Consider the following 21,988-nt stretch of genomic DNA (forward strand, 5'->3'; position numbering starts at 1 on the left):
CAGCTGGGAAAGTCACTGGGCCAGCAGGGTCCCCAGGGGTATTGGGTTTTCAGGCTTTCAAGCTGGACTTCAAATGGCCTTAGGCAACTCACTTAACCTCTGTGACATTTGCTTTGTCCCTCACATGCTCAAGTCTGTATCCCCAGAACCTACCGCAGAGCTTCTGTGTGTGCGCGCACACACACATACTCAGTCATGTCTGACTGTTTGTGACCCCATGGACTATAGTCATGGGGACTATAGCCAGCCTCCACTGTTCGTGAGATTCTCCAGGCAAGAATACTGGAGTGGGTTGTCATGCCCTTCTTCAGGGAATCTTCCCAACCCAGGGATTGAACCCGTATCTCCTGCATTGGCAGGTGGGTTCTTTACCACTGTGCCACCTGGGAAGCCCTACTCCAGAGCCTAGATCTGCATAATCCATAAAATGGGGGTACCAATGAAGGCAGGTGATTAATTATAGTTCACATGCAAGCCTTTAAACCATTCAATGAAAGTAAGGAATAAATGGGCTTCCCAGGTAGTGGGAGACCTGGGTTCGATACCTGGGTTGGGAAGATCCCCTGGAGAAGGAAATGGCAACCCACTCCAGTGTTCTTGCCTGGAGAATTCCAGGGATAGAGGAGCCTGGCAGGCTACAATTCATGGAGTCACAAAGAATTGGACATGACTGAGCAACTCACTTTCAGGTGGCACTAGTGGTAAAGAACCCGCCGGCCAATGCAGGCGATATAAGAGACACAGGTTCGATGCCTGGGTGGAGAATATTCCCTGGAGGAGAGCATGGCAACCCACTCCAGTATTCTTGCCTGGAGAATCTTGCCTGGCGGGCTACAGTCCATGGGGTCGCAAAGAGTCGGACACAACTGAAGAGACTGAGCACGCAAGGAATAAATAATCCCATTTCACAAGATTCCTTCATTAACTAGTCACCAGCGATCTGAGTCCTTATATGCAGAGCTGGCAGATGTTAGATGTACTAGGAAAACTGTCTTGGCCTCTGCTCCGTGCAATTTTAGTTCGCAGCGGGGGGGTACAAATAAGAGCAAACCAGAGGTGGAATTTCTTTCCATACAAGGGGCATGCCTAGTGGGAAAGCAGCCCTTTCATCAGGGGAACGCAGGTCGAGCAGGACAGAAAAACCTGCAACCTCTGATTGTGCCTCATCTGATGGCTTCTCCTTTGCAAGGGCTGATCCCTGACATTGAGTTGGGGGAGGGTGATGAGTGCATTGAAATATCTGCTCCTAGGCAAGACCCTGCCTTCCTCCACACCCTCTCTTCTCCTCCAAAGACCTTCTGGAAAACAGAGCAAAAACAATGAGGCAACCCCAAGGGTTGATGAGAATTGCATTCTCCATGCAGCCCCGATTACCCTGCGCCTTTGTCCCCATGGACTCCGTGAAGGGCACGGCTGTCAGGTGTCGCTCCTCTCTGGGCTGGGTAATCTGCGCTGATTGACTTGTCCATTGTCCTTCCCCTGGAGCTAAAAACAAAACAGGAAAGGCTGCTTGTTGGGAAGAGAGGGGAGCTTGGTGGCCAAATGCTGTTGCTTTCCCGGCATTGGACACAGGCTCGCTCTCTCTGAGAAAACTTACATCCAAAGGCAGTGACTTTGAAAGGACTGTGGCTGTGGAATTAGAGACAGATGCTTAGCTGGCCATGAGCAGATATTAAATTGTATTAAACTATGCAAACCGCATTTCTCATGCAAGGCTTGTTTCAACCTTACATCAGCCCTTGGGCTGCATTTGCATCTCTATAGAGAAGGAAATAAAAGCAGCATGTCACTTATTCATTTCTATTCATAACTGTGAGCTGTTATTATTCTAGCTCTTGTCTCCCCTACACAGCACAGGCTAGATTAATCTTTCTCAACCTCCATCAAGAGCGTGTTCCCAGCATTTCACTTTATCAACTCCTGTTTATAAGGCCCAGGTGCTGAGAAGGATATAAGGATATGGAAGACGGGACTAATTTTAAGGTCACCAGACATCCTGCTTCGTCTGGGACAATCCTTGTGTATGCCTGTTATTCTGATATAATTTAATAGGACCCCCTTCTGCTTTCAGAAGTGATTCAGTCTTTGTAATGAATTACATGGTCGCCCTCCTCACGTGCTCATAAGCTAGAAGGGGTGGGAAGGATGAAGAGAAATACAGTAGTTGCAGAACAAGGTAGAGAGGCTGGAGGCAGAGGAGGTCAATGGTTGGAGAAGGAAGGGAGGTGCCCCAGGGCTCAGGTTGACGCAAGACCTAGGTGTCAAAGTATAAGAATGATTGAGGCAGAGGGGGAGGGAGGCCTGGGAGAAGGCGGGGACCAGAACCATCTAGAACAGTATGTGTTCAGGGTTCTCAAGGGGCCACATGAAAGTGAAAGTGTTAGTCGCTCCGTCGTGTCTGACTCTTTGCCACCCCATGGACTGTAGCCTGCCAGGCTCCTCTCTGTCCATGGGACTCTCCAGGCAAGAATACTGAGTGGGTTGCCACAAGAGACCACATAGATGGAGGTTTTTCCTGAGGAGAAGACAAAGTGGACTGGAGATGGGGGAGGGATGCATGTGGAGGTCTTGAAAGGTAGGGGGGGATCTTGTGCTTCACCTTGGAGCCGGCAGGAAGCCACAGGTACTAGCATGAAAGACTCAAGGTGAATAGGAGGTTTCAGCTGCTCCTGGTCTAGGACTGGACACCCAAGTACTGACTGAGGATATAGGATTTGAATGGCGGAGGCCGCTGCTGAACCATGCTCTCTGCTGTCATGCCCTTCCGCCTGTCTGTCTCCCATGTCCCGTACGATTAACTAGGCAAATTAAAATTTTCCACACATGACAGGGTGAGGCAAATGGATGTTCTGGTGTCTTTGGTTTCCTCTAAGCAGAAGCCTCCAGCCAAGAGTTGACATGAGCTTGCTGTTTGAACATCAGTTAAAATAATGATTTTAGCATGATTTTTTGACAGGAAAAAACCAAAAGCATACATTTACAGGAGCAGGCCATGCAGTTTGGACAGGTAGGACCCTTCAGGGGGCCGTCAGAGAATGACTTTCCCTGGGGTGTTTCTGTGTTCCATGGGGTTAATCATCTTCTTAGTAATTCTGCCCGACTGAAGTCAGAGCTAAGGTTCCATATGTACAGTGAAGCTATTTGTTCCGCCTGTGTCGTTTCTTTTCTTCATCCATTTTTCCTTTCCTTCAATTAAAACCATTTATCAGGTGTCCCAAACTCTAAGCTGGTTGCCTCCAATTCACTGTCACAACAACCATCCAATCCTCTGAGACCAGAGCATGCCCATTTTACAGATGAAGAAAGTAGATTTGCTGAGGTTGAGTGTTACTCAAGGAGACCTGCTGTATGTGTTGTTAAACACATTCCCAGGGTGAGCATCATCCAGCAGGGCTCTGGAAATAGTCTGATTATTTCCAGGGATGCTGTTGAAGAAAATTAAATGCCAGATAGACGGCAATACTAAATTAGTGGTACCCAAGCCAGAACATGCATCAGCACCATTTAAGGAGCTTTAAAAATGCAGGTTCCTGGGCTCTACCCCCAGTAATTCTTTTTAGTGGGTCCTGGTGAGCTTAGGAATCTGTGTGTGTGTCTTTGTGTGTGGTGTGTGTTTTACATTCTGTAAGGCACTGGTTCTCAGACTGTGCATCAGTATCTTGCATCTTGAAAGGCTTGTTAGAACAAAGATAATGAATGGGCAGCCCCCCTCCCTGATTCAGGGAGGTTCTGATTCAGGAGATCTTAGTTGGAGCCTGAGAGTTGCATTTCAGGCTAATGCTACTGGAGTGGGGACACTCTGAGAACCACTGCCCTAGCAGTTGGGGGATGCTCATCCAGGCTAGGGACCGCTGGCCTAGGGGCTCACAGTCGCTGACTGATGCTCAAATTGTGGAGACTGTGATAGGATTAGAAAAACCTGACCCAGGATGCCTATAGAACCAGCACTCCTGCTTCTTCCTCACCTGGAAGGATTGCTGTGCTCTTTTTATGTGAGTCTGGATGTGGGCTCAGTACCTCCTTCACCTCTGCGGCTGGCAGACCCAAATCAAACAGGGTTGGCTCACAAACAAACATGTTTTTGTTCACTGAGCTAGAGAGTCTAACTGGTACTTCCCAAATCTTTACGTCTGTGAAACATGTGCCCTATGTATTCATTAAAGGAAACCCCCTGGGGAGTAAGTGGTTAACCTCGGTTGCACAGTAGGATCACCTAAGATGTAAAAAAAAAAAAAATCGCACAAAAATTATTGATGCTGGGCTCCCTCCCTCACTCCTCTGCCTGTCTGTGGGCTCCTGGCGTTGGTAGCTTTGTGAGCATCACCTCCGGTGCAGTCAGTGGTGGGAGCCGCTGACCAGAGGCATCAGGGCTGGGCAGGCACCTACTTACCCAGATGCCACGTGGGCTCCTAAAACCTGTCTGTGGATTCCCTTTCAGGGCATCCCTTCTCTCCCCACCCGCTTCCATGTACCTCTTTATTTTTCTGCCAAACAAAATAGAAGGGAAAGCAGCCAAAGGCCTGCTAATATCCATCACTGTCCTGGAGGTTCCCTGACAGGAGGCTGAAATGGGTGAGAGCCACTGTCCCAGAACAGCAGGAAGGAAGCTGTGTTCCCGGAGCAATGCCAAAGGAGCAGAGTTCTGGCCACAGAGTGTCTCTTTGCTCACTTTTGTGAATGCTGGGATGCACAGGGTCCCAGCAAGAGGAAACATTTCCATATGGGGACTCCCCAGATCTCAGCCCCGCGGTTTTCCCTCTCCGCTCAGTGCCAGGCTGCTGGTGCCACCTTTGCCAAGACTTTCTCCATCACAGCTGCCCGCCTGGGCTTCATGAAAACCGCCCCAGTCTGAAGCCGCTAGGGCTTCCTAAGGGACACTTCTCATTCCCTGAGTCCTCCTGAACCACCTAATGGTGCTGGTCCCCCGCTCCTCTCCGGCATCTTCACTGTCCTGCCTTCTCTGTGTTCCTTCTGTTTCCTTTGCTGACATCTCTGCCTCCTCTCACCCTGTCAATGGGAGCCTTTCCCCACTGCCGCCGTCTTTGTCCCTCAGCACTTCTCCCTCCACCTTCTTTCCCTTGGGGTTCCTTTTCCAGCTCCAAGGGACCAGCCTGACATGCTGAGTCCCAGTCTCCCAACAGCATCTATTCACAGAACTTCCTCTTGTGTTCACTGAACTCGCCCTGTCTCTGGGCTCCTCTGTTTTTATTCCAGGCACCACCATCTCTTCTGATTTCCCACATGTGGGAGCTGAGCTGCATTTAAGCTGCATTATCCAGTCAATGCCTGAGTCTGGTCCATGCTTCCTTTCTGATGCTTCTCAGGATGGCCATTCTTGCCTACGCCTCTGCTACCTGGTGCTGGGCTGTGGTGAGAACTTTCCAGGGAACCACCAGTTTCCAGTCTCTCTCCTCGCATTTATACATCACCCTGAGTCCTCCTTCTAATGTGCTATTACGTCTCTCCCTGCAACCATCCGTGGCTCTCAGACCATGTGCCTGGCACAGTGCTAAGGATGTCTGTTATCAACCTGACGACAACCTTATGAATCCACAAACACTGTTATTTTCCCTCTTTTACCTGTGAGGAGGCAGAATTGGAGATGGTTGGGAACTTAGCCAAGGCTCATAATGAAGGACAAATGGTGGAACAGAGCTTCTGACTTTCTCTGAGCCTCTGAACTAGACTCTGCTGTTTGGCCCTTTGCGGCCAGCCCTCAGCGACTGCCCAGCCCACATGGAATAAACGCCAGGATCCTTAGATCCGCAGGTAGGCTTTTCCAGATCTACTCTACCTCACCTTCGCAGCCTTCTCTCCTTTCATCCTTCTGTGTAGGACTCAGCACCACGTGAACCATTTCCTCCTGGGCCCCCAGGTCGCTTCACTTTGTCCCTGTTCTAGTAGTAGGTTTTTGCCCAAGTCCTTGGTGACATCCAGTCCCCCAGGAGCACTGCCGCTCCTTGAAGCTTAGTCATCTTGGCCTCTTCAAACCTTCTGGGTTTCAAAAGCCTTTTTTGGTGCACTCTCTTTTGTTTTACATTTCTTTCATTACTTTTAATGTGAAACCGCTTTGGACTCCTTTTCAGGTATTTCAGTGTTATTTTCCAGGATAAACCCTGGAGGGTAGAACTGTGTCATAAACTTAGGTCACTGTCCTGAGTTCTCAAGGATGCAGCGGTCGCTCAAGTCCGTGACTTCTGCTCTTGTCCGTCACAGGGGCTTGCGATGCGTGATGTGAATGAGGCTGTTAGAAGCCGGCCCACCCCCGGGAGCTGATCTGCTAAGGTGCCCTGATCCCCTTGCGGCCCTCAGCGCAGCCGGAATCATTTGTCAGATTAGTTTTCCATCCTTCGTGGGAATCATTTTTCTTCGTACGTTTCTGTTTTTAAAGTTGAATAAAATGGAGACTTGGCTGGACACCAGGGAGATTTAGGAGAGAAATGAGCAGTGGGACGTCCCCAGCCAAACCTGGCTGCAAACCGCTGACTGCGCAGGAATACGGATGACTTCTAGCGGAATGGGCGGGACTCCGTGGGGACGCACGGCGGCTCCTGCTTTTGATCAGGGGCTGGGCTGGTGTTGGGAATCTGAGCACAGTCGTCCCTCGGTATCTGCAGTATCCGGTATCCACGGGGGTTGGTTCCAGGACACCCTTGGATACCAAGACCTGCAGATGCTCAAGTCCCTTGTGTAAAATGGCATAGTATTTGCATATAACCTATGTACGTCCTCGTAGGATACTTTAAATCTTGCCTAGATTACTTACACCTAGTACAATGTAAATGCTATATAAATAGTTGCAAATACAATGTAAATGCTATGGAAATAGTTGCTGTTATTGTTTAGTCGCTAAGTCGTGTCCAAGTCTTGGCGACACCATGGACTGCAGCACAAAAAGCTCGCCTTTCCTCCAGTCTCCCAGAGTTGCTCAAATTCATGTCCGTTGAGTGGGTGATGCTCTCTAACCATCTCATCTTCTGCTGCCCCTCCTTTTGCCTTCAATCTTTCCCAGCATCGGGGTCTTTTCCAGTCTCTGCATCATGTCGCACAAGTATTGGAACTTCAGCTTCAGCAACAGGCCTTCCAATGAATATTAAGGGTTGATGTCCTTTAGGACTGCCTGGTTTGGTCTTCTTGCTGTCCAAGGGACTCTCAAGAGTCTTCACCAGCACCTGCTGGCTAGTAGCAAATTCAAGTTTTGCTTTTTGGAAATCTCTTGAATTTTTTTTTTTTTTGAGTATTTTAAATTTGAGGTTGACCGAATCTGCAGATGTGGTACTCATCGGTGCAGAAGGCAGGCTCTTTTAGCGCAGCCCCCCACTGGGTCCCCTGCTCTGTATCTTTTGGGATGAACTTGGTGTCTACAGTCAAAGAGGACTGCTTCTGTTTCAAACCTGCCTCTTGCTGATTGAAACAAGTTGGTGTTTGGGATGGCAACTCATGACATGCCTCATACAGAATCGTGTGAATAATAGTAAGAAGCTCTGAAACAAAATGACACATAACATGGCAATGAAATAAACATCTAAGCACAATTAGTACAATTCATTTTTGCGGAGAGTGTAATTATTTTACAGTGTTGTGTTAGTTTCTACCCTACCAATGAAGTGAATCAGCTATATATATACATATAGCCCCTCTTTCTTGGATCTCTCTCCCCATGTCTATCCCACCCATCTATTACCGTTCATCACAGGGCATTGAGCTGAGCTGTGCTATCTATTTATTTTACACATGATATCTATTCCCACTAGCTATCTATTTTACACATGGGTTATTCAGTTCAGTCCGACTCTTTGCAACCCCATGGACTGCAGCACGCCAGGCCTCCCTGTCCATTATCAACTCCCGGAGTTTACTCAAACTTATGTCCATCGAGTCGGTGATGCCATCCAACCCTCTCATCCTCTGTTGTCGCCTTCTCCTCCTGCCCCCAATTCCTCCCAGCATCAGGGTCTTTTCAAATGAGTCAGTTCTTCGCGTCAGGTGGCCAAAGTATTGAGAAAAGCAAATCAAAGCTACAATGAAGTATCACCTCACACTGGTCAGAATGGCCATCATCAAAAATCTATAAACAATAAATGCTGGAGATGGAGAGGTTATGGAGAAAAGGGAACCCAATTGGTACAGTTCTAATGGTTCATAACTTCTAGAAACTCCAGGTTCTCCTGCTGATGCTTGGGTTATTGTTCTAGGCCAGGATCACAGAATCTGGGTTACCTAAAGGAAGAACTGCAGTCATCCTCTACCACATGGAATGTGCCCTTCATGCTCTCACGGGGCACTGCTTTCTTCAATCAGTAAATATTTGTTGACTACTTTTATGTGCAAGGCATTGCATTAATTCCTTGTAGAAGGTAGAAAACCAATAATGTTTGTGAATGTACCTAACAGTGTTCAGCCCATGGGAGAGGCTAAGAAATATTAAAATCTTTAGGTATGTATGGTGTATGCATGCATGCTAAGTCACTTCAGTTGTGTCCAACTCTTTGCAACCATATGAACTGTAGCCTGTCAGGCTCCTGTCCATGGGATTCTCCAGACAAGAATACTGAAATGGGTTGCCATGACCTCCTCCAGGGGATCTTCCTGACCCAGGGATTAAACTTACTTCTCCTGCAGCTCCTGCTTTGCAGGTGGATTCTTTATTGCTGAGTCACCAGGGAAGCCCTAGGTATGTGCATTCACTGCAAAAGATAAAAAGACAACTGAGCATTATTGAGTTGAAGGATAGCCTCTTTGCTGGGATCCAGAGGGTTTGGGAAGGCAGAACTGGGAAGAGTTCAATAAAGGGAGGCTGATAGGGAGGACATTTCTCTTGTCAGCTGGAGTGTGCGTAGGGTAGAGGGAGATGGGGAGACACAGGTGGCAGGAAAACCAGCTTGTGATAATAATAGTATTATTAATAATAACAGCAACAACCACCACCAATTATTGAGCACACCCTAGGTGCTAGATACTGTACACATATGATTTCTGTCTTACACAACAAGCCTACAAAGTGAGTACATTCAACTAATGAGGAAACTAAGATTTATCCATGTTGAATAACCCACCCAGTGTCATAGAGTTTGTAAATGGCAGGACCAGCACTTGAACTCCAGGCTGCTTTCTTTCAAAGTCCAGGCTGGGGTCTTCCCTGGTGGTCCAGTGGCTAAGACTCTGCACTCCCAATGCAGGGGCCCAGGGTCGATCCCTGGTCGGGGAACTAGATCCTATATGCCACAACTAAGACCTAGTGCAGCCAAATAAAAACAAAAACCTGCAAATGAAAACCCAAATCCCAGGCTGGAGTGGGTGGGTCAGGGTGTGTTATTATGAATTTGGAATCCAAATTAGGGGAGTTACAATTTAATTGAAAGGAAGGGTCAGGTGAAAGACATGATTGGAAGAGGTAAGAAAACTTGACAACCCGGTTTGGAGGGCAAAGGAGACTCAAGGAAAAATAATGAGTCCATTTTGTGACTTCGAATATTGGGAGAGAGGGTTGCCCTGCCCTCACCAGACGTCATGAACAGGAGGTGATCTTGAGTGAGCGAGGTAAGAGGGTACTGTGATGAGTTTCAGAGATGTGACAATCAATGACATCACTGGAATCCAAAGAAAAGTACAAACGAATGTATACACAAAACAGAAACAGGCATAGAGAGACATAGAAAACAAACTAGTGGTTGCCAGAGGGGAGAGAGAGGGAAGGAGGGGCACATTAGGGGTAGAGGGTTGAGAGATATGAACTACGATGTATCAAATAGGTCAGCAACATAGATGTACAGCATAGGGACCTATAGCCACTATCTTGTAATAACTTTTAAAGGAGTATACCTGTAAAAATATTGAGTCATAATGCTGGACATTATGATGTGAAATGTATGTATGAATGTAATGTATATTCATTCATTCTGAATGAATATTCATTCATACTGAAATGAATGTAATATTGTAGATTAACTATATTTCAACTAAAAGGAGAAAGAAATATGGCAATCAAAGTAGAAGCAGAGATGCCAGGTAGCGGGTCAGTCATCTTCTCTGACTTGGATTGTAAACAAGCTGTGAGTATGGGTGAGTAGGAACATGGAAAGGAGAAAGACTCTTAAGTTCGGGGTAGATTCTGGAGGAAGTTAGGATGAGGAATGACAGAAGACATAGCTTTTGGAGATGTACGAGAGGAACAAGGATGGTGTCAAGGTGAGCATGGCAGAAACCAGCAGTGGAGTTGGTCCCAAGTGGGTTGTCAAGGGGCCATGCATGTCAGAGAAGATGCTTGCTCCTACCTGAACTTGGGAGGGCTCAGTTCAACTGACCACACACTCAAAGTGTAGTTTCCATAGGCTGGCCTTGTGTTTGGTGCAGAGGATAGAAAAAGACTAAACCCTGCTTTTGAAAGGCTCAGGAAGCCTCAGAACAGACCTGAGTTGCAGTGTGGCTCTTCCACTTACCGAGATTGCTATTCTCTGAGCTCATTTCCTTATCTGTAGAATGAACATACTAATACCTGTCCCTGAGTAGGTGCTGCTGCTGGGCATTTTTCTGGGATTCAGAAATGAATCCTATGCAGCACTCACCCAGGACCTGGAGCTTCATGGTACTTGCCTGATGGTGCTTGGAACTCATAGTGACACACAGGAGAATGAAGGGCAGTTTCTGACGGTCTGGCTGCCAGACTCAGGGAAGCCTGCTTTACTTGGGAGGGCATCATTTCTTCAGTGGTTTGTGCTGTTTAGTCAATCAGACCTGATCCCTGCTGCCTCATGTGGCTTTTTAGGACTGAGCGGAATCTCCTGTTTCTAGAGCTTCCCGTCCTTTCATGTGTGTTTTGGCCCAGATGTTCCAACAGAGCTCCTTTTCATTTTTCTTTCCTAAGTTCAGAGCAGAGACAGAGCCCCCTTCTGTCGGCGGGTGGCGTTTTTGCTGGCCACGTCCCGGGAAAGCAAATAGAGTGCTCCGTGGCGGATGGGAGGGTCCCCAAGGGTTCTGAAGGTTGACAGCACAGATGCACTGGATGCATCATGGGCTGAGTGGACTGACCCGAGGGCTGCAGGACTCTCTGTTCATCTGCCTGAGCACGTTGTTGCCTCCAGCACAGCCTCACTGGGGAACGGTAGGTGGGGGGAGGAGGGGCTTTGGGGTATGGCCCTATATGTGTTTGGCACCTTTGGGAGAGTAGGATATAGAAGTTGGAGGCGGGGGATTGATGCCACAAAGATAAGGGCTCCTGGAAGAATCCGTGTGTGACCTCAAAGCTGAAAGTTGTATGTGTGGAAGGGGAAGAGATCAAAGCGGGGCCAGAAAAGACCAACCCGGTGACCTGTGAGGCTGGAACAGGAAGGCTGTGGCCGACACTGCCTCCTTCCTGCCCACCCTCTTCCTGGTAGGTAGCTCTCTCCCATTTCTTTGCTATCGGTCTCCCCTGCACCTATATCCAAGGCATGGAGATTTCTACATATCAGGCTGGGAGGGCCTTCGGGGTCACCAATTCCTTCTCCTCCTCCCTCCTTCCCCACCAGGTGACTGTCGCCTCAGTTTCCCCAATGACTGGAGGAACGTAAATCACAGGGGTCTCAGTGTCACGGGTGTAGCTTTCGGGATGGAGGGCAGAAAGGGTCAAAAGGGATCCAGGGTAAGGGGCTTGCTAACCTGGCATAGTCTACCTCTTCTACCTGGCCGGTATGCCCAGCATCTGAGAAGGCCAGCTGGGAGGCATGTGCTCTAGGTTAACTGTCTTGGCAGTGCCTATGTGGCCACACCACTATCCACTGATATGGATGACCCAGGTGCCTTTAAATAAAAACTCACTTACAGCTTGATCATTCCAAGGGCCCAGCCTCAACCATTTAAAGAGTCGGAGCAGCATTCCTTTTCATTCCAGATTGACCAATTTCAATCTGGGTATCTTTCCTATTCATCTTCACTAGTATCAAGTTTAATCAACTGGCATAAGCAGTTCCCCTATTAATAGATTCACTGGAAATCCCCTGATGTGTCATTTTATTTGTGACCGTGTTTAAAATTAGCCCATATCAACATCCACTAGCTAGGCACCCAGGGTCAAACTGCCTACCCGGCTCTTCGCACCAGCACCGTGAGACATTAGAAGCAAGGCTAACGCTAGGTCTCTGGGTCCCCAACACGTGTGCTGCCACATCCCCATTCCCTTTGGACCGCTTCCTTTTGAACTGTTGCTCCCTCTCATTCTGTACCCCACCCGCTTCCTCCTCTCAGCCACAGTGCTAACGCTCTGGGGACCAGATTCTTTAGCTGGGCACAAGCCAGAGACAGAACTCTGTGGAGAGAAAGGCTGAGTGGAGTCAGAGTATCCCTGGCTCATTCCAGAGCAGAAATTTTCATCCTCAGGGCCATTGACATTTGGGCCCGAGAACTGAAGATCTCAGTAGGGTGGGTGTGGAGATGACTGTCTCATGGATTGTAGCATGCTGGCAGCATCCCTGACTTCCACCCACTAGATACTAGTAGCATCCCCCACACCCTCAACTATGAAAACAAAAAATGTGTCCAGGCGTTCTCTAATGTCCCCTGGTTGGCAGAATGGCCCCTGATTGAGAACCATTGTTCTAGAAACCACAGTAGAACTTTCCCCAGGTCTCGCTTTCAGTTGGGAGTTTTGGAGGCTGTGGGGGACACAGGGCATGTCCCAGCTCCCTCCACGTTCCTGCACCTGGGGTGTTCCTCCTTCATTTCTGTGGCTGTTCTCCCAGCCAGAACCCCGCCACTCCTCACACTGGTCTGTGGTTTGCTGAGTCCCTGTTGCCCCAGACAGGCAGGTCTGCAGGCCTCTGGCCTTGCATGGCAGGTTGAGTGGGGGCAGGGCTGGTGGAGAAATCCCGGGCTGGTGTCTCAAGCTCCGCCTCTCACTGGCGATGTGACTTAGGTCACCTTGTGGGAAATGTCAGCCCTGGGCCTTGGCGAGCTTGTCATGTCATCCACTGGTATCCCTGCCAGAGATGCCTCAATGCCTGAATTCTGCCTGTGGGATTCCTGAGCGAGAGGGACCCTGACAAGAGTAGCCGATGGGAGACAAAGCCTGCTGTGTCCGTATGATGCATTAATTATGCCCCTGAGAGAGGTTTTGTGCTAAACATCAAGTCATCAAAGCCATGTTTCTGAGGAAGAAAAGGGTTAAGTGTTTGAGAGTTGCATACTTGCAATAATAAGGTTTTCTGTAAGGATTAATAAAGGCTTTTTAATGGTCACCGGGTGTGTTTTGGTAACATATATAGGCTGTTGTCATCATGATCCATTGTTACAATCAATAAAGTACAAAATTGAGATAAGATGCGGGGGGCAGGGAGCAGAATATCCAAACACAGTGCAGCCCCATTCACAACCGCCACCCTCCGCAGGAGACACCGTCTTGGTCTACTAAGCCCCAGAGTTGGGCCCAGCTGGGGGAGCAGCGGTGGCTTCTCCTGTGTCCCTGGCTGGCTCCCCTTGGGAATCCCAGCTGGCCAACATCCGTGTGATGGCGGATGTGCTCATTTTTTAACCATTCCCGTTATATCCAATTTACAGTAAGAGTTATGTTGTGAGGAAAATGCCAGAAAACACTTTACCTGGGTCAGTGCCTAATGGGTCCCAGTGCAGAGTTCTGACAAAGCACAAGTGGATTATATAGCTTGGATGTGAGGCCTAAGTGGAACCTTCTGTCTCTGTGAGCCCTAAGCAGTGACCAGCACTTTCAAGAACTTGTAAGAAAAAAGAGGTGGGGGACCCCTTGCTGTGGAAGAAAGAGCCAGAGGATGGAAGCTTTCAAAGTGGTACCTCTGTACGCCAGTAAATGTGGTCCAGGCAGCATAAGGGATTCTAACCAATTAGTTAATGACTCTCCTGTGGATAAAGGGAGGATGCTAACCTCCCAGGATTAGGGTGTGGATTGAATACATTTATAAGAATGCAGTGTTCTTACCATCGAACACACTGGATCGCAAGCCTCAAGCAGTTCGAAAATCCAAAGGTGCCTGCCTCTGGTTCCTCCACATTGCCCTGCCCTAAATGTGGCAGAACCCGCCTGGGCTCCCAGCACTTCCTACGGCACCTTTGGTCTCCCGCATAATCGTCTGTGAGCCTTGGAAATAGCTGTGGTTTTTAATACAGTGATATTTCCTCTGCAGGGACTCTAGCCCCTGGTCTGGTTTCAACAACTGCTAGCACAGTCCCAAAACGTGGTTCTTGTTTCTTCCTTGTCTAATGGAGAGAGTGTTTGCATTTGCACAGGATTTTTAATGGGCTGTACGCAGTTGGCTCTGAGAGGGATTCTTGGTTCACAGCCAGGGAGAGTTTAAATGCTTGGGGAAGCCTAAGAGTGCTACAGAGGAGGCCCTTTCGGGGCTGTCCACATGACCCATGTCTACATGGACAGGGGCGTCCTGGTTCCCCTGACTGGCAGGTTCCTCTGACCTCCCTGGGATGTGTGCTGCTGGAGGGTTTGGTTCCTCACCCGAGCAAGGATGCTGCATCAGACAAGTTTTCTATGATTGTCTGGGGCAGAAGTTTCAGATCAAGCCAGAGTCTGCTAAGAAGCGCCCCCTCCTCCCTTTTTATCATTCCAAAAACAGTGGTAGGAGCTTCTAATTTGGCTGTTGCTGGTGGTCTAGAGCATAGCATTCTTGGGATGGAAATAAGTTCCAGAGATTGTCTTTTCTGGGCAAGACCACACCTACACCATCCCAGAAAGACAAGCCTGTTCTATTTTGACCCGTTCTGGGAAGGAGGCTTTGCAACCATCCTTGCAACAGGGTCTCTTTCAAATAATGTCTGTGCTTTTGCTTTCTCACCTAAACCACTTTAGCTGAGGTCTGTTGACCTTTCTCTCTCTAGCACCATCTTCCCTTACCTTAAACATCATTGTTTAGGATTGTTATTCCTCAGCTACTTTTTTCTCTGCTAAATCATTTCAACTCCAGCACTTCTGAGTGGTGGCCAGTACAGTGTGGGGCTTCCCAAATGTCTTCCTCCAAATGTCCCACTAGAAGAGTGTGAACATTTGCACACACACCCATGCAGGCACATAATCAAGCAGAATACAACCTTTGTTTGGAGTGGCCCAGAGTGGCCTACTGAGAGCTCAACATGTCCTTGAAGTTTGCTATTTTCTTTGAATATTCTTGGAAATGTGACATTCTGTCTCCAACTACAACTGATTGTTTTAATTTTAAAACAATGTTCTAAATTACTTAACATCAGGGAAAAATTCACATACACATACGCCCTGAGGAAACTGGTTATTGGGGAAGATCCCATATCTTTTTTTACCCTGGGATGTCTGGTGCACTGCTAACAACCCCAGTTAGAGAAGGTGGACGTGTGAGCGTCTTGGCTCCTGGAGCAGGTAGGTTGGAGTTTCTGTTCTGACTGTATCACCTTCTAGCAGCCTAAGTCTAAGCAGAATACATTAGCTTCTCAGTTATAATGGAGGGATGATGTTTCCTACTGAGTAGAGTATATTCATTCAAAAACCATTCAGCATCTACTGTGTGGCAGGCTTTGCTCCTAGGGCCTGGGAATAGAGGTGAAAACACAAGATTCTCACATATAAGGAGGCATTTCTAGTCTAGATGGGAGCAACAGAAAATAAACAAGCAAGCATATAAGAGTATTTCAGACTGTAATAACTGCTATGAGGGAAACAAAACAGCACAATGGAGTAGTGACTCTGTGTGTGACTATCTGTGTATGTTTGTGTGTGTGTGTGGGTGTACATGTGTGCCCATGTACACTTGCTACTTTAGATGATGTGGCCAGGGAAGCCTCGTTGAGGAGATGACATTTGAATTAAGGTATGATTGACAATGGGACTTCTGTGATGGCTCCATGGTAGAGTCTGCCTGCCAATGCAGGAGATGTGGGTTCTGTCTCTAGGTCTGGAAGATTCCCTGGAGAAGGAAATGGAAATCCACTCCAGTATTCTTGCCTGGGAAATCCCATGGATGGAGGAGTCTGGCAGGCTACAGTTTATGGGGTCAAAGAAGAGTTGAACACAATTTGGTGACTAAACAATAACAACAGCTGATGAGTGTGGGGAAGCTAGCTTTAAAATGCAGTCAAGTGAGTTAGTAATGTGCCTGTCTGGCACATGGTTGGGGCTTAGTAGACATTACTTGCCTCTCTTTTTAGAAGAATCAAAGAAATGCTGTTTAAACACAAGAAGATAGATTTTTATAGGTCATTGGATGTGATGAGAAGAATCTCAAAGGTAACCAAGGAATTCAACTGGACCATGGAAATGATAGGGTCAGAAGATTTGTTTGCATCCCAGACGATTGCACATCTTCCAGGAATGGCTGCTCATGGGTGTTCCTGGGTTAGCAGCAGTTTTCTAGTAGCATTTGCACCTGGGCCCCTGATAATTAGCATCTTTTCCTTTGTTGGGAGGCCCCAGTTTTCTGCTCACCTGCTCCCATGGTTCATGTAAATAATAACTTTACTTCCTTAATCAAACAATATCAGATTTGAGTTGTAACCTGTTAAATGTATGGAGAGAACTGATATGAATATTATCTCCTTAAAGAGGCATCAAATTGTGCAAGGTAGAACACTTCCTAAAATAGACCTGTTCCTTTTCTGAAGTATTTTCCTTTGACCTATATAAATAATAATAAACTAGCCCTCAACTAACCATCATATAGCATTTTATGGGACTTCCCAGTGGCTAGTGGTTAAGAACCCACATGCCAATACAGGAGACATGGGTTTGATCCTTGGTCAAGAAGATCTCCTGGAGAAGGAAATTGCAGCTCACTCTAATATTCTTTCCTGGGAAATCCGATGGACAGAGGAACCTGGCGGACCACAATCCATGGGGTCTCAAAAGAGTTAGACACGACTTATCAACTAAACAACAAAAGGACTTTATGGCTTCTGAAGCTCTTTGGTGCCCAGTATTTGGGCCTCAGAGCAGTCTCGAGAATTAAATGCCAAGGGCAGAGAGAGAAGAGTCTGAACTTTGGAATCAGCCCAGCCTGGAGTCAAATCCTGGCTCTCAGCCTCATCATTTTTCTTTAAAATTAAAACAGTGTTTTATAAGCCAACGACCCATAGATCCCTGGGTCTTTTGTGTATGCTTGGTGATCTGCATCTTAAATTAGATTTTTTTAGTTGAGGATTTTCATTTTGATGATAACCTAAAAATATTAATATAAGTCTATTCTGGGTAATCTGAATGACAGTTTATACCTTCCTTTTAGTGAGGAAAGGTTTAAAATTTTTTCAATCTATAAAAGGGTGGAGATACATGTGATACCATCTGGGTATCAATCTCCAAAAACCCTGTGTTGTAGAAATGCAGAATCAAGTCCACCTTCAGCTGCATGCACAGGTTCTGTCTTTCATGACCCAGGTCACATTCATTCCTAATAAGCACAGTGGTAAATAATACTGAATATTTTTAATTAAGCAGGATTTAAAATGTTTTTCCGCCTTATACATAGACCCTTCTCCATGATGGATTGGTGGTTTAAAACAAGTTCATTTTTCAAAAGGAAAAAATAACTCAAATGATAGTTCATCATGCTCAAAATCAGAAGAATGTAATCAATAAGTAAAATTTCAAAAGCTTAGATATATCCTAGTCACAGGCAGAAATGTCTAGTTTCATTAACCATCCATCACATTAAATTAATATTGTTAATTTGATTTTTTGTTGTTGTTCTCAGTTTTATATTTATTCCATTTATAGATGAGCATAAGAAGTTTACATTTGGTTTTGTTTCACAACTTGGGGTATGAGACACATCAAGAAGTTATAATGGAATACAGTAAAGTGTGCTCAAAATTCTCTGAATGCCTAAAGGACAGAGCATCCATCCTTGCCTCGAGAGTTGGGGTTGTCTGCAAAGAGGGTGTGACATCCAGTAAGTCTAGAAGAATGAGCAGGAACTTATCAGGTGAAGTAATGGTGGGAGCAAGGGCTTTTGAGCCCAGGAGCATGGGCTGTATTAGGCACAGAGCGGCGTAAAGACTTGGGGCAGTTGAGTGAGAAGTTAAGAATAGGGAAGTGCTAGCAGTGGAGGCTACAGGTCCAGGAAGAAGCCAAAGAGTGAAGGGACTTATGAGCCAGGCTGGGGGACTAGTCCTGGAGGCAGAGGGGAGCTCCAGCAAGTCAATAGACATGGGGCTTGGATGCGTGGTTTTCAGGACTGTAATTCTGGAAGTGAAAGGAAGGGGGGTTGAATGGATAGAGACCAGGTGAGAGCAGATGCAAGTGAAACCTTGCCCCAGTCATGGGCCCTGGGGATGGGGGAAATGGGACAGAGTCCAGAGACATTTCTGAGGTCAAGCTGTCATATTTTATAACCAGTTGGATGAATCAAAAGGTGGAACAGGTATTCAGGTCTTGGTTAGGTGACATATTGAGTGTGAGAAGCCCATGTGTGGGTAAGTAGAGTTGGTGATTTAGAATATAAATCTGGTGCTTGGGAGAGAGCTTGGGGCTACTCATTAATAAGGGAAATATCATCATGAAAGATCATTGCTGATGCTACATTGTTTCCCTGTAAGAAGAGTTGGATAAGATTGGAAAGCCAAGAGTGGAGCCCTAACATTTGAAGAGTTTGAAAAGAGGAGAAGCCAGCAGATAGAAGAAGACCTAGATAACAGAAGAGAAGAGAGCTGTAAGTTTAGGAGGAAATCCAGGACAGCATGGTGTCCTGGAGTCAAGGGGAGAGAAAGTTTCAAAAGGCAGGGGATCAAATACTGAGTGCATTACTTTGAAGAGATAGGAGAGCGGGCATGCTCTTCTGGGGAGAGGAGGTGTTTGAAGTTTCACAAAGCAGGAAACCAAGCAGTTGGTACATTCGTCATTCATTCATCCCTGTGCTCATTCATCCTTCCATCAGACATTCTCCTAGGGCCTTGCCAGGTGACAGACACTGTAAGAGGTGCTGTTAGAGAGAGTAAATGGAAGACAAAGATAAATAGGCATAATACGTGCCTTGCGGGCTCATGGTGTTGTTGGGGGGACAGATAATTATAGTTACGTACACAGATAATTATAGCGCCAGGTGGTAAGTGCTACAGAGAGGGATGTGGATAATGACCCTGCAGCATGGGAGAGAGACCATTAGACCTGGATGGGAGAGGTCTTTGGAGCTGAGTAGGAGTTCCCAGGCAGAGGAGGAGGGGAGAGGAGAGAGGCATGTGAGCTATGAGCTATGAGGCAGAAGGGGGGAAGCATGTGACCTACTTCTCAACTTCATCCATGCCATGAGCGCAGTGGGGGGATGGGGGAGACAGCAGCGGAGGAGCTGAAGCTGGAACGGAAGGGTGAGGCTGGTTTATGAGGTTTATGAAAATCTTCAAATGCCATGGCACAAAGTAAGTTTGGATCTCATCTTCTGGAGAGTGAGAACTCAAGAGACATTGGTAAGCAAGAGAGTAATGCAGTCGAGCTAGATCTTGAGAAACTAGCTTCGATGGCATGAGGAGGAGTGAGTGGGTGAGGAAAGGACTTGAAGATGGGAATCCAGGTAGGGCCCCATCTCAACCCATCTGCAGCCTCCTTCATCCTGCAGAGTGTTTACTGAGTGTCTCCTGTGTGCTCTGCTCTGCGTGGGATGCTGCCAATTTCCAGGGGATGCTTTCAAATTGCCTTCCTTCTAGGAGCCTGCTGATCTCAGCTGCTTCCTGGGGAGTGCTGGCTATTGACTCAGATGCAAATGGCCAAATCACCAGGCAGAAGTCTCTACTGGAAGGTTCCGAGTCAACCTCTGGTCCAGAAGCCAGCACTCTTTATTGTGTGAATTACTCACTATTTTGACTTGTCCCGGTTGGCTTGGGTTGCAGGTAGTGGATTGTTGTTGAGAACATGAGGCCAAATGGACCAGCCATCGAACAAAAGAACACACCCAGGCCCTGTGCACAGAGAAGACATCTGCTTATGTTCCCCGAGTAACTGTGCAGCCACCCAGGGTGGCCTCGGGACCCAGGCACATGCTCCACGTTATTTTCTAGTTACAACCAAGGATGATTTCCATGTGGTTGGTGATGAAAGAGTCAGGTTCATTTCAGAAGAGGGAGTGTTTCTGATTATGCAGATCACTCAAATATTCACCTCATTCCATCCTTCTGGCCGGGCTCTGCCTTTGAATACTATGGGAAGGCATCCGGGCCTCCTTTGCACCACATTTAGGGAAGATCTTCTGTGCTGAAAGCCTGCTCTTGGCTGGCAGTTGAGACCCCTGGGCACAACCTGTGGGATTGCCTCTCTGTTGTGGTACTTGAAGCGAATCCATACATGGCAAGGAATGTCAGCTCTCTTCCAGGAAAAATCAGAGGCTGTTAGCACTGGAAGGGACCCCAGCCCTCATCAAGCCCAACCGGCTCATTTTACTGATATGGAAACTGAGGTCCAGAGCCACAGACCAACGTGCCCCAAATCAGAAAGTGAGTTACAGCGGACTTGGGACCAGAACACAGGAGCCAGTCCAGGGTTTCCCACGAGTCTTCTCTTCCCTTCTCTTTCATCTTCCTACAGTTCCAATTGCCACTGTACTTCCTTTCTTAAAAGTACATTTCAAATGGAGGCTGCTTAGCGTGGATCCCATGTTAGGTAGGTATCCTGTGGATGCTTTCCTGTCTCGTTTGATAAACTCTAGGTTGTCACCAGTTGAATGACAGAAGTAAAAAGGGTGGGACGAAAAGCAGGGAATTTGAGGGTAATAAAATAGTGTGGCTAGAGCACTTGGGGATTAAGGAATTAGCAATGTGTAGCAGAGGCCCAAAGCCCAGAGGATAAGTCAGTTGGATGCTTTCCATCACAGAGGTCCCCAACGTCCAGGCTGGGAACCAGTACCTCCTGTCAGATCGGCATTAGCCTAGAAATAAAGTGCACAATAAATATAATGTGTTTGAATCATCCCCAAGTTATCCCCCCAACTCAGGTCCATGAAAATATTATCTTCCACAAAATTGGTTCCTGATGCCAAAAAGGTTGGGGACCACTGCTCTAGAGGCATCCAGGGACCAGTGATTCTCAAACCAGAGGATGCATTCAAATCATTGGGGAAACTTGTTTAAAATGCATATTCCTGGGCCTCACCCAGGAGATTCTTATTCACCAAGAATAAGAGATACAGAGATAAGGATAAGAGATAAGAGATAAGGATACAGGGTGTGAGATACAGGGATCTGCATGTCTCCAGCAGAGTTGAGGTTGATGATGTTGTGGGTACCAGGAGGGTCACACATGGAGAAGCAACACAGGACTAGGACTTAGGAGGACAAGGGTATATCTTTGTTGTTCTCCAGGGTTTGGGTCAGAGTGTGGTGCTGGAGAAGACTCCTGAAAGTCCCTTGGACAGCAGGAAGATCAAACCAGTCAATCTTAAGGGAGATCAACCCAGAATATTCACTGGAAGGACTGATGGTGAAGCTGAAGCTCCAGTATTTTGGTCATCTGTTGCAGACATAGTCCCTGATGCTGGAAAAGATTGAGGGCAGAAGGAGAAGAGGGCAACAGAGGATGAGATGGCTGGATGGCACCACTGAGGCAATGAACATGAACGTGGGCCAACTCCAGGAGATGGTGAGGGACAGGGAGGCCTGGCGTGCTGCAGTCCATGGGGTCAAAAAGTGTCAGACACGACGGGATGACTGAACAACAACAGATACTCAAGTACCATATTTGTGGATGGATATGATGGAGTTTGATGAATTTAAGATCATTTACTTAAATCCTGAATTTAAGATCAGGATTCATCAACTCAGTGAACACAGGTGTTAAGAGAGGGCCCAAGGGCCTGGCAGATAAGACTTGGAATTTGCAGGGCAACAAAACTCATACTTACTTAGCTTTCGGGTGGCTCTCTGTGAATGGGTTTTCCTCTGTATGGTTCATGCTTTAGCTGAGCCTTGGTATTTCTCTTTCCACACATCTCCCTCTCTCTCCTCCTTGGCTTCCACCCACTCCTCCCCCTTTATTATGGTTTTGTGCAAATGCATCCTTTTAAAATGCATTTGTAGAGCTCTCTTATGT

At 47.2% G+C, this 21,988-nt stretch overlaps 1 protein-coding gene and 1 non-coding gene across 2 annotated transcripts in view; both read left to right on the forward strand.

The window, feature by feature from the left end:
- THSD4 (thrombospondin type 1 domain containing 4) overlaps positions 1–21,988 on the forward strand; it is a 624,907-nt gene that overhangs the window by 64,997 nt on the left and 537,922 nt on the right. The window lies entirely within an intron of this gene.
- Positions 9,137–9,208, forward strand: TRNAG-CCC (transfer RNA glycine (anticodon CCC)). The gene has a single exon. It is a non-coding gene; the product is annotated as a tRNA-Gly (tRNA).

Source organism: Odocoileus virginianus, chromosome 6, assembly GCF_023699985.2.
Source record: "Odocoileus virginianus isolate 20LAN1187 ecotype Illinois chromosome 6, Ovbor_1.2, whole genome shotgun sequence".
NCBI lineage: Eukaryota > Metazoa > Chordata > Mammalia > Artiodactyla > Cervidae > Odocoileus > Odocoileus virginianus.